At 32.9% G+C, this 14,165-nt stretch overlaps 1 non-coding gene across 1 annotated transcript; it reads right to left on the bottom strand.

Moving 5' to 3' along the window:
- Window positions 1-5,887: 5,887 nt before the first annotated feature.
- On the bottom strand, window positions 5,888-5,994 carry LOC139887320 (small nucleolar RNA R71). Its single transcript, XR_011773156.1, has one exon. It is a non-coding gene; the product is annotated as a small nucleolar RNA R71 (small nucleolar RNA).
- Between the last annotated feature and the right edge of the window lie 8,171 nt (window positions 5,995-14,165).

Genomic DNA, 14,165 nt, shown 5'->3' on the forward strand with positions numbered 1-14,165 from the left:
AATCAATGAAAAACTTCAATTCATTGAAGAACCCATTGAAATAATGGATCGTGAGGTTAAGAGACTTAAACAAAACAAGATACCGATTGTTAAGGTTCGATCGAATGCTTGTAGAGGACCCGAGTTCACCTGGGAGCATGAAGATCAGATGAAGAAGAAATACCCGCATTTATTTCCAGAAGATACGTCAACACCTCCAACTGCTTAAAATTTCGGGATGAAATTTATTTAACGGGTAGGTACTGTAGTGACTCGAACTTTTCCATGTTTATATATATATATTAAATGAAATTGTTATTTACATGATTAAATGTTTCCAACATGTTAAGCAATCAAACTTGTTAAGACTTGATTAATTGAAATAGGTTTCATATAGACAATTGACCACCCAAGTTGACCGGTGATTCACGAACGTTAAAACTTGTAAAAACTATATGATGACATATATATATATATGGATATATATATATATATATATATATATATATATATATATATATATATATATAGTTAACATGATATTATGATAATTAAACATATCATTAAGTATATTAACAATGAACTACATATGTAAAAACAAGACTACTAACTTAATGATTTTTAAACGAGACATATATGTAACGATTATCGTTGTAAAGACATTTAATGTATATATATCATATTAAGAGATATTCATACATGATAATATCATGATAATATAATAATTTAAAATCTCATTTGATATTATAAACATTGGGTTAACAACATTCAACAAGATCGTTAACCTAAAGGTTTCAAAACAACATTTACATGTAACGACTAACGATGACTTAACGACTCAGTTAAAATGTATATACATGTAGTGTTTTAATATGTATTCATACACTTTTGAAAGACTTCAAGACACTTATCAAAATACTTCTACTTAACAAAAATGCTTACAATTACATCCTCGTTCAGTTTCATCAACAATTCTACTCGTATGCACCCGTATTCGTACTTGTACAATACACAGCTTTTAGATGTATGTACTATTGGTATATACACTCCAATGATCAGCTCTTAGCAGCCCATGTGAGTCACCTAACATATGTGGGAACCATCATTTGGCAACTAGCATGAAATATCTCATAAAATTAAAAAAATATGAGTAATCATTCATGACTTATTTACATGAAAACAAAATTACATATCCTTTATATCTAATCCATACACCAACGACCAAAAACACCTACAAACACTTTCATTCTTCAATTTTCTTCATCTAATTGATCTTTCTCAAGTTCTATCTTCAAGTTCTAATTGTTCTTCATAAATTCCAAAAGTTCTAGTTTCATAAAATCAAGAATACTTCCAAGATTGCAAGTTTACTTTCAAGTTTTCTAAATCCATTCCAAGTAATCATCCAAGATCAAGAAACCTTTGTTACTTATAGTAGGTTATCTTTCTAATACAAGGTAATAATCATATTCAAACTTTAATTCAATTTCTATAACTATAACAATCTTATTTCGAGTGGAAATCTTACTTGAAATTGTTTTCGTGTCATGATTCTGCTTCAAGAACTTTCAAGCCATCCAAGGATCCTTTGAAGCTAGATCTATTTTTTTTCATTTACAGTAGGTTTATCCAAGGAACTTGAGGTATTAATGATGTTCATAACATCATTCGATTCATACATATAAAGCTATCTTATTCGAAGGTTTAAACTTGTAATCACTAGAACATAGTTTAGTTAATTCTAAACTTGTTCGCAAATAAAAGTTAATCCTTCTAACTTGACTTTTAAAATCAACTAAACACATGTTCTATATCTATATGATATGCTAACTTAATGATTTAAAACCTGGAAACACGAAAAACACCGTAAAATCGGATTTACGCCGTCGTAGTAACACCGCGGACTGTTTTGGGTTAGTTAATTAAAAACTATGATAAACTTTGATTTAAAAGTTGTTATTCTGGGAAAATGATTTTTATTATGAACATGAAACTATATCCAAAAATTATGGTTAAACTCAAAGTGGAAGTATGTTTTCTAAAATGGTCATCTAGACGTCGTTCTTTCGACTGAAATGACTACCTTTAAAAAAATGACTTGTAACTTATTTTTCCGACTATAAACCTATACTTTTTCTGTTTAAATTCATAAAATATAGTTCAATATGAAACCATAGCAATTTGATTCACTCAAAACGGATTTAAAATGAAGAAGTTATGGGTAAAACAAGATTGGATAATTTTTCTCATTTTAGCTACGTGAAAATTGGTAACAAATCTATTCCAACCATAACTTAATCAACTTGTATTGTATATTATGTAATCTTGAGATACCATAGACACGTATACAATGTTTCGACCTATCATGTCGACACATCTATATATATTTCGGAACAACCATAGACACTCTATATGTGAATGTTGGAGTTAGCTATACAGGGTTGAGGTTGATTCCAAAATATATATAGTTTGAGTTGTGATCAATACTGAGATACGTATACACTGGGTCGTGGATTGATTCAAGATAATATTGATAATGCCAAAAATGAACACATATTTTACAGCATTATTCCCCAAGAAAGACAAGATTTTAGTTGATATTGTTCGATTTACAAGCACTATTCGTTTAAATGTTAAAAAGTGAAGATAAAAGGCAGATTCGACAAATTGAAGACGGAAAGGTCCAAAAAGCTAAAAAGTACAAGATTCAATCAAAAAGGTTCAAATTATTGATGAGGAACGTCTCAAAATAACAAGAGTACAAGTTACAAGACGCAAAGTACACGATATAAAATAGTACGCGAGGACGTCCGAAAATCCGGAACCGGGACCTGAGCCTAGAAGAAACGCCCGACGTAACGGACTAAAAATATCTACTCAACTATGCATATAAATATAATATAAATATATAAATAATTATTAAAATTATTTATATATTTATTATTATTAAATTATGTCGACAAGCTAGGAGCCAAACGAATGTGAGCTGGAATTCATGGCCATGCGACTCGCATGGCCCTATGCCCATTTTCATGCGACTCGCATGAGGGGCTTTTCCAGGCCACATTCTATTTAAAGCGAGTTCGTGATCCATTTTATGTACACCAAATATATCTCTCTCTCTCAATATATCGTATATATTTATATTTATATTAATAATTTATATTTTAATTTTAATTCTAATAATAAGGGTATGTTAGCAAATGTTGTAAGGGTGTAAGTCGAAATTCTGTCCGTGTAACGCTACGCTATTTTTAATCATTGTAAGTTATGTTCAACCTTTTTACATTAATGTCTCATAGCTAAGTTATTATTATGCTTGTTTAAAACGAAGTAATCATGATGTTGGGCTAATTACTAAAATTGGGTAATTGGGCTTTGTACCATAATTGGGGTTTGGACAAAAGAACGACACTTGTGGAAATTAGACTATGGGCTATTAATGGGCTTTATATTTGTTTAACTAAATGATAGTTTGTTAATGTTAATATAAAGATTTACAATTGGGCGTCCCTATAAATTACCATATACACTCAATCGGACACGATGGGCGGGGTATTTATATGTACGAATAATCGTTCATTTAACCGGACACGGGAATGGATTAATAGCAACTAGAATAATTAAAACAGGGGTGAAATTACATTCAAGGGTAATTGGTGTAATTGTTAACAAAATAGTAAAACCTTGGTTTACACGCAGTCGATAACCTGGTGTATTCATTAAACAAAGTATTAAAACCTTGTTACAATTCGAATCTCCAATTAGTTGGAATATTTAACTTCGGGTATAATAATAATTTGACGAGGGCACTCGCACTTTATATTTATGACTGATGGACTGTTATGGACAAAAACCAGACGGACATATTAAATAATCCAGGACAAAGGACAATTAACCCATGGGCATAAAACTAAAATCAACACGTCAAACATCATGATTACGGAAGTTTAAATAAGCATAATTCTTTTATTATATTTCTCATCGTATCTTTATTTACTGTCATTTTATTACTCGCAATTTTATTTACTGTCATTTTATTTATTGTCATTATTTTACGCACTTTAATTATCGTCATTTATCTTTACGCTTAAAATATAGAATCGACAAACCGATCATTAAACGGTAAAACCCCCCTTTTATAATAATATTACTACTTATTTAATTATATATATTTTGTATAAATATAGTTAAAAATATAGTAAGTATCACCAGCTCCCTGTGGAACGAACCGGACTTACTAAAAACTACACTACTCTACGATTAGGTACACTGCCTATAGTGTTGTAGCAAGGTTTAGGTATATCCCATCCGTAAATTAATAAAACTTGTGTCATATTTTGTAGTATTTTGTATTAAAAATAATAGTATATTTCGTACCCTCACGCTACATCATCAAGTTTTTGGCGCCGCTGCCGGGGAACACTAAAACGCTATATTTTTAATTTATATTTGCAAAAATAAAAAAAATAAAAAACGTAAAAAAAAAAAAAAAAAAAACGTAAAAAAAAAAAAAATTATTTTAAGTTTTATTACCTTTAGATTTTTAGACTCAGTCACAACTTTTAGTATTAAGTTTAGTTTTGCCATAGTTATTTTCATTTTTAGATTTTTAGGCTTTGCCGTAAAATCCCTTAAGTGCTTATTCCTTAGACTAAGTTTTAGGTGCTTTAGAATTTTGCGACGCCATTTTTCGCGCTATTTTCTTATTTTTATTTTTCGACGCGTTTACCTATGTATCAATTACAATTCCAATTAGTGATCTCCATTTGTAGCTTTAATTTTAAGATAGTGATCGTTATAAGGTTGGATTAACCGCGTGTTTACAAACCACTCTTCGTCTTTTTCATTTTTCGACACTTTTCGACGCGCACTCTTTTTCTCTCTTATTTCTCGCCATTCTAGTTTTTAGGACTTAGATTTTTTTCTACTTCTTCTCTAAATTTCTTAAAATTACGAAAATTTATTTTAAGTGGTTAAATTGATAGACATCAAAATTTTCTAGTTCGTAGTAATAGTTGGATTTGTACGTGGACCGGGTTATTGGAGCCAAACAGTACTCAATTATATTGAGACCAAACGAATCCTGCCCCTCTGCTGCATCTTTTGGCTATTCGAAACGTGGGCAAAATCAGAAAAGTCTATTAATTGGATAACTTATTATAATTTTTCTTTCCTTTTTAAAAACTAATAGGATATTCAGTGAATGCACCGAGCAAGACGTTCACCACCTTTTGTACGTTCACTACCTGTAACTCGATCAAGACATTTAACAAATATAACCGCCGTTGATTTTTCTTTAAAATCGTCATCCAGTCGACCAAGTACTCCAATTCAAATTTCCGATAATCCATTTTTTGAACCCAACCTCACAATTGAGAATCCAGAGAATATTCAGGAACGGTTCGTAGATCCTGAACCATTAAACTTTCCTCCAGAACCACCAATCATTCAAACAGAGATTGTTGAGGAACGAACCATTAAATCAGAATCATCTAGTGATACCGATTCAACAAATTCAATTATGGAGAATCTGGAACCTTTAAGTATGGAAGACCGAATGAGAGCTAAACGCACTGGCCAAGGTCACGCAATTACTCATCCAAACGTTAATGCACCAGATTATGAAATCAAAGGACAAATTCTACATATGGTGACTAATCAATGCCAATTCAGTGGTGCGCCGAATGAAGATCCAAACGAACATCTTCGTACCTTTAATAGGATCTGTACACTATTCAAAATCCGAGAAGTAGAAGACGAACAAATCTATCTCATGTTGTTTCCCTGGACTTTAAAGGGAGAAGCCAAAGATTGGTTAGAATCGTTACCTGAAGGGGCGATTGACACATGGGATGTTTTAGTTGAAAATTTTCTTCAAAGATTCTTTCCGGCATCTAAAGCCGTGAGACTTCAAGGAGAAATTGTTACGTTCACACAAAAGCCAAATGAAACATTATATGAGGCGTGGACAAGATTCGGAAGGATGTTGAGAGGATGTCCTCAACACGGTTTAGACACTTATCAAATAGTACAAATATTCTACCAAGGTGTCAACGTTGCTACATGAAAAGACATCGACATAACAGCTGGTGGTTCCATTATGAAGAAAACCGCAACTGAAGCTTACAAAATTATTGATAACACAGCCTCCCACTCTCATGAGTGGCACCAAGAGAAAGATATATATCTCTCATCTAAAGCGGCTAGAGCCGATTCTAGCCATAACTTTGATTCCGTTTCCGCAAAAATAGATGCTTTCGAGAGACGAATGGAAAAGATGAATAAAGATATTCACGCAATACGAATAAGTTGTGAGCAATGCGGTGGACCACACTTAATGAAAGACTGTCACATTGAACAAATGATGGAACAACGTGAGAATGTTGTCTACATGAACCAAAGGCCGGGAAATAATTATCAAAATAATTATCAACCGCCAAAGCTAAACTTCAATCGAAATCAAAACATTCTTTACAATCCAAAAGGACCCGAAAATAACTGGTATAACCAACAAGGTCCGAATAACCAACCAACTCAAAACAACACTTTCAATCAACAAAGACCTGGTTTATATAAACCACAACAACAAACCGAAGAGAAAAAGTCAAATATGGAAGACGTGGTATTCAAGCTAGTTGAATCTCAAACACAATTTATTAAAACTCAAACCCAAACAAATGAGAGGTTTGATCAGTCATTAAGAACTCAACAAGCTTCCATTTTGAATCTAGAAAAACACGTAGGTACTCTTGCTAGCATGATGAGTGAGAGGGAACAAGGAAAGCTACCGAGTAATAATGAAGTAAATCCTCGGAAAGAGAATGTTAATATGGTTTCAACAAATTCTGAAAAACCAGCATCAGAAGATGGGAAGGTTTTAGATGTAAGTAACAATGAAGAAGTTACACCACCACCACCACCCGAGTATGTAAAGCCAGTGGTGGCACCATACAGACCACCCATCCCGTTTCCAAGAAAAGGAGTTGAGTATGAGCAAGTAATAGGTAATAAAGTTTGTGATACCTCTGGAAAGAAGAAGAAAAAGAATAAGAAAGTACAAGAAACAAAAGCCGTAGAAGTAAACCCGGTGAAGACAGTTCCACCAAAACCTCCTCCTAGGATAGGTGATCCGGGTGAATTTATTGTTCCTTGTCTACTTAGTGATTGTGTCATGTATGATGCACTAGCAGATTTAGGTGCAAGTGTAAGTGTTATGCCTCTTTCATTATATAAAAGATTAGGTGTAGGTAAGTTAAGTCCAACGGATAAGAGTGTTCGACTCTTTGATCAAACCATTAAGCACCCAGTTGGAATTGCTGACAACCTACCCATTCAAGTAGGCAATTTAACCTTTCTAGTCGAATTCATTGTCATTGACATAGAAGAGGACCCAAACGTTCCTCTAATTTTAGGTCGACCATTCTTAGCGTCCACCAAGGCGTTATTTGATGTAGGAAATGGTAGAATGACACTTAGTAGTGGTGACAAATCGATCACCTTTATGATTCGAAAGACTAAATCTCCACCAACCAAAACCATTGAACCAGCAAAAACGATTGGTAAGAACCATGTTGTTTTACCAACTCCAACGGTAATACTTAGCAATAATGAAACGCCTAAGTGTGGGGAAAATGAAGTAACACCTAATGATGACATGATAACAAAGAACCCCGTTGTTGATACGAAATTAAATGATCCCGTTATTAATAGTTCAATGAAGAAACTTATTAAACGGATTCGCGATGCTAGAACCAAGGGGAACTTTAAGTTATGTAACCGGTTAGTATCCAATCTATCACCTAAAGAAAAGGAGAAACTAGTTGAAATTGTGGATATTACACAGGAATCCGACCAATGGCTTAAAGAAAAAGTCACGGATATGCAAGTTGATTATGGACCAAGAGAAATTAACGATGAAGTTAATCACAATTTTGACACCACGGCTACCTAAGTGTGAGGAGATTCAAATATTCTAAAAAGAAAATGCTGTTTGGAGTTAGTTGTTCTGTTCTCGTGTAGTTCCGAGAATGGAATCAGATTGGTCTTTTCCGCTAGCAGACACTAAAGAACTAGTTTTCTCCCTCCATTCTGAATTTTTGTTTTGTAGGTTTTTTTTTTATGAAATTAATATGCATTTTAATTTAAGTTTTTAAAAACAAAATTTACTTTAATTCATTAAGTTGAAAAAATGATTTCTAAAATTTTTCGTGAGTTGAAGACTAGGTCATTAAGCCGAAATTACTTTACCCGAGGGCGGGGCGACAAATTTTGTTATCATTATTTTTAATTTTATTGATTTAAAGTATGCCAAAAAAATACTATGTTTTATAAATTTTTGAAAGTAGGGTAATATACCAAACTTCAAAAATATGTATATGTATGTTTGTATTTTATTATGTACAAAACAGGGTAAAACAACGCACTTTCAAAGACTAACATTAAGTTCAGCAAAAGGTACTAATTTTGACGATAAGACGCAAAATATCAAATGTGAAATAACAACAATATGTTTGCAAACTCGGTATTTTTAATCACTTTTCTACACTAATCACCCTCATGAATTTAAATTTAGTCTGATTTCATGCAAATGAGGGCATTGCATGATCTCAAGTGTGGGGAAGGGTTATAAATTCTCTCGGGTTTATACTTGGCTTATTTTCTAAATATTATGAAAATTTTAAAATTTTTTAACTAAATGAATTCAAAATCATGTTTATACATATTTATGAACGATAAAACTAGGTGTTAATGCCGAAATTATCGTTACCTCGGAAAGGACATAAATTGAGAAACACCCTAAAACGATTGAATTCATTTAAAATGGAATAAAGGAGAATAAAAAAAGCAAAGAAAGAAACTAAGTGTGGGGAGAATGTACCAAGTTATTCAATTAAAAACTATCTATCACATGTTTCTGTAAAGTTATTGCAGGTACTTTTGTTTTGGACGATTTTAATCAGTTTTACCCGATTTACTGTAAGAAAGATGGATCTACACGATGAATCAATTCCATCATTAAAAGGAAGTAAAGTCTTCCAAAAAAGAAACGCGCTTCTTGATTTAGGTCATGAAGTTGTCGTCTAGACCAGCTGTAGGTTGACGAAAAATCTAGAAAAGTCATCTCTAAAATCAGCAGGAAATCCACGGACCTCAGCATCAAACAGGGTCGCCATGTGGTCAGATTTATCCTAACCATGAGAAGGATTTATCTCGTACAATGGGGGGGCACCGTGCAAATTAGCTTGATAAGACTAATGAATCAGATCCCCAGAAAGGATAATCTCCTTAAAGATTAAAAATCAGCTTTTAAGCCTGATATTACTCAATCCTTGAGATTGACCTTAAAGATTGAGAATTCAAACTCATTGAATTCAATGATATCTAAACTCGAGCTTGAACGAGAAAATATTTTGATCAAAATTACAAACCAATTTGTTTTCTGAAAATCCATTTTCAATGCGTTCATTACCATTGAACGTAAAATCCTAGGAATTCACCTGGAATTCATTAGGTCACCTGAACCAAATCGGGTGTCAACCGTAAGAACGGTGGCTGCATAGCATGGTCGGAGACAGGACCTTGTGCCAGACCGAAAAATTATAGGATGATCTTTACTATTGCTCCTACCAAGGATAGTTCTAGCATCCGACACGTTAAAAAGACCATAATCATCTGCATGTCACTGGACATTGCCTTAACAGTTTCTTGTTCATCGCTTTCCTTTACAACCGGACGGTAGTTTACCGAAAGGTAATATACGGAACAAGTAAACTGGATGTGTGCTTTCCGATACAGGGATAGCAGTGGATTACACGAGCCTAAAAGTTTTAGCCAAAATATTGATCCACAGATATATTTTGCAACACCGATGATGGATCAAATCAGAAAACTTGTCTAGGGTAAAATCTAGCTTGAATTTTCAAAAGATCAAATGTTTTCATAAATTTTGCTTTGGAAACCACCTTTCGGTAAATTTTTATAGTCATGTGGGACTGTAAACCACCTTTCAAATGTGCACTTTGCTTTGGAAACTGAAAGTAAATCGGCTATTTGATTGCAAGTGTCGTTGACCTAAACCCGAGGCAACTATAAAAGACACACCCACCTTTAAACCACATCGTTACTATCATTGTTTATACCGCTGTATTGAAGTCACTTATGTACAAAGTGTGAAGAATAAAGAAGTGATTCAAGTGTTTCAAGACTATATTGCTTGAGGACAAGCAACGCTTAAGTGTGGGAATATTGATAATGCCAAAATTGAACACATATTTTACAGCATTATTCCCCAAGAAAGACAAGATTTTAGTTGATATTGTTCGATTTACAAGCACTATTCGTTTAAATATTAAAAAGTGAAGATAAAAGGCAGATTCGACAAATTGAAGACGGAAAGGTCCAAAAAGCTAAAAAGTACAAGATTCAATCAAAAAGGTTCAAATTATTGATGAGGAACGTCTCAAAATAACAAGAGTACAAGTTACAAGACGCAAAGTACACGATATAAAATAGTACGCGAGGACGTCCGAAAATCCGGAACCGGGACCTGAGCCTAGAAGAAACGCCCGACGTAACGGACTAAAAATATCTACTCAACTATGCATATAAATATAATATAAATATATAAATAATTATTAAAATTATTTATATATTTATTATTATTAAATTATGTCGACAAGCTAGGAGCCAAACGAATGTGAGCTGGAATTCATGGCCATGCGACTCGCATGGCCCTATGCCCATTTTCATGCGACTCGCATGAGGGGCTTTTCCAGGCCACATTCTATTTAAAGCGAGTTCGTGATCCATTTTATGTACACCAAATATATCTCTCTCTCTCAATATATCGTATATATTTATATTTATATTTATAATTTATATTTTAATTTTAATTCTAATAATAAGGGTATGTTAGCAAATGTTGTAAGGGTGTAAGTCGAAATTCTGTCCGTGTAACGCTACGCTATTTTTAATCATTGTAAGTTATGTTCAACCTTTTTACATTAATATCTCATAGCTAAGTTATTATTATGCTTGTTTAAAACGAAGTAATCATGATGTTGGGCTAATTACTAAAATTGGGTAATTGGGCTTTGTACCATAATTGGGGTTTGGACAAAAGAACGACACTTGTGGAAATTAGACTATGGGCTATTAATGGGCTTTATATTTGTTTAACTAAATGATAGTTTGTTAATGTTAATATAAAGATTTACAATTGGGCGTCCCTATAAATTACCATATACACTCAATCGGACACGATGGGCGGGGTATTTATATGTACGAATAATCGTTCATTTAACCGGACACGGGAATGGATTAATAGCAACTAGAATAATTAAAACAGAGGTGAAATTACATTCAAGGGTAATTGGTGTAATTGTTAACAAAATAGTAAAACCTTGGTTTACACGCAGTCGATAACCTGGTGTATTCATTAAACAAAGTATTAAAACCTTGTTACAATTCGAATCCCTAATTAGTTGGAATATTTAACTTCGGGTATAATAATAATTTGACGAGGGCACTCGCACTTTATATTTATGACTGATGGACTGTTATGGACAAAAACCAGACGGACATATTAAATAATCCAGGACAAAGGACAATTAACCCATGGGCATAAAACTAAAATCAACACGTCAAACATCATGATTACGGAAGTTTAAATAAGCATAATTCTTTTATTATATTTCTCATCGTATCTTTATTTACTGTCATTTTATTACTCGCAATTTTATTTACTGTCATTTTATTTATTGTCATTATTTTACGCACTTTAATTATCGTCATTTATCTTTACGCTTAAAATATAGAATCGACAAACCGGTCATTAAACGGTAAAACCCCCCCTTTTATAATAATATTACTACTTATATAATTATATATATTTTGTATAAATATAGTTAAAAATATAGTAAGTATCACCAGCTCCCTGTGGAACGAACCGGACTTACTAAAAACTACACTACTCTACGATTAGGTACACTGCCTATAGTGTTGTAGCAAGGTTTAGGTATATCCCATCCGTAAATTAATAAAACTTGTCATATTTTGTAGTATTTTGTATTAAAAATAATAGTATATTTCGTACCCTCACGCTACATCATCAAATATTTATCGATTTATTTCTGTACATCTAACTGCGGACAACTAGTTGTAGGTTACTAACGAGGACAGCTGACTTAATAAACTTAAAACATCAAAATATATTAAAAGTGTTGTAAATATATTTTGAACATACTTTGATATATATGTATATATTGTTATAGGTTCGTGAATCAACCAGTGGCCAAGTCTTACTTCCCGACGAAGTAAAAATCTGTGAAAGTGAGTTATAGTCCCACTTTTAAAATCTAATATTTTTGGGATGAGAATACATGCAGGTTTTATAAATGATTTACAAAATAGACACAAGTACGTGAAACTACATTCTATGGTTGAATTATCGAAATCGAATATGCCCCTTTTTATTAAGTCTGGTAATCTAAGAATTAGGGAACAGACACCCTAATTGACGTGAATCCTAAAGATAGATCTATTGGGCCTAACAAACCCCATCCAAAGTACCGGATGCTTTAGTACTTCGAAATTTATATCATATCCGAAGGGTGTCCCGGAATGATGGGGATATTCTTATATATGCATCTTGTTAATGTCGATTACCAGGTGTTTACCATATGAATAATTTTTATCTCTATGTATGGGATGTATATTGAAATATGAAATCTTGTGGTCTATTATTATGATTTGATAATATATAGGTTAAACCTATAGCTCACCAACATTTTTTGTTGACGTTTTAAGCATGTTTATTCTCAGGTGATTATTAAGAGCTTCCGCTGTCGCATACTTAAATAAGGACGAGATTTGGAGTCCATGCTTGTATGATATTGTGTAAAAACTGCATTCAAGAAACTTATTTTGTTGTAACATATTTATATTGTAAACCATTATGTAATGGTCGTGTGTAAACAGTATATTTTAGATTATCATTATTTGATAATCTACGTAAGGCTTTTTAAACCTTTATTGATGAAATAAAGGTTATGGTTTGTTTTAAAATGAATGCAGTCTTTGAAAAACGTCTCATATAGAGGTCAAAACCTCGCAACGAAATCAATTAATATGGAACGTTTTTAATCAATAAGAACGGGACATTTCAAAATGATTTCATAAAATAGTTCAAAAATTTTGAAATTCAATTTAATAGACTTTGCTTATCATGTCGAAACTATATAAAGATTAAGTTTAAAGGGAAATTCGCCCAAATACACTATTTTTTAAACTTTTATTCCAAAATACACCTTCGGGAAAAAAATTGTCTATTTACACCGTTAGGTCGACCACTCAGTGGGTCGACTACCCCTTTACCCGGTCGACCACTTTAGTTTTCAAGGTAGTCGACCTCCATTCTTAATTGTTGTTGGTCGACTACTTCAGTTATATGGTCGAACTAAGGGTCGACCGAATTGTAGGCCTAAACTCGGTCGACTAACATAGTCGACCACATTTGCTTTGTAGTCGACCGATAAGTTGGTCGACTAATCATAAAAACATACTACTAGTGGATAAGATATATCAGATAAGATTATTGCGAATTTAGATAAGGTTTTTATTTAAGTTTACTGTGTTAGCAATGTACCTTCAATGTACCTTGGAGATTTATTTACCATTATGTGTTGTGTTGTGTTGTGTTGTGTTGTGTTACCATCCATTTTAGTGAAATAAACTTTAATTTGAACAACAAATATTATATATTATCTCATACTACATTTATGGATTACACAACAAATAACACAACTTAGAGACATATAACATACACGACAGTTAAACAGAAAACATACGAACACACATACCTAACATTCATGACTGTTAAACACATTTTAAACACAAAGAAGAAGCTAATCATCACTCAAATTGTAAGTGGAGCCAAATTGTGTTGAGCATGAGTCTTCACGTTTTCCTTTACCCTTGCCCTTTACCAACCCCTTCGGCTTTGTCTTTGTTTTTGAGTTACACTTGGACTTTTGTTTACCTTCAGAAAGATCATAATGTGCGGTGCAAGTTGATCTAGTATGTCCATATTCCAAGCAACGACTGCATTTTCTTTTAGATTTGAAATTGTCTTTGTCCTCTCCTTGGGACGGTATACGAGCAGTACTCTTCGGTCTACCCGATTG

Source organism: Rutidosis leptorrhynchoides, chromosome 1 (genome assembly GCF_046630445.1).
Source record: "Rutidosis leptorrhynchoides isolate AG116_Rl617_1_P2 chromosome 1, CSIRO_AGI_Rlap_v1, whole genome shotgun sequence".
NCBI classification, from domain to species: Eukaryota; Viridiplantae; Streptophyta; class Magnoliopsida; order Asterales; family Asteraceae; genus Rutidosis; species Rutidosis leptorrhynchoides.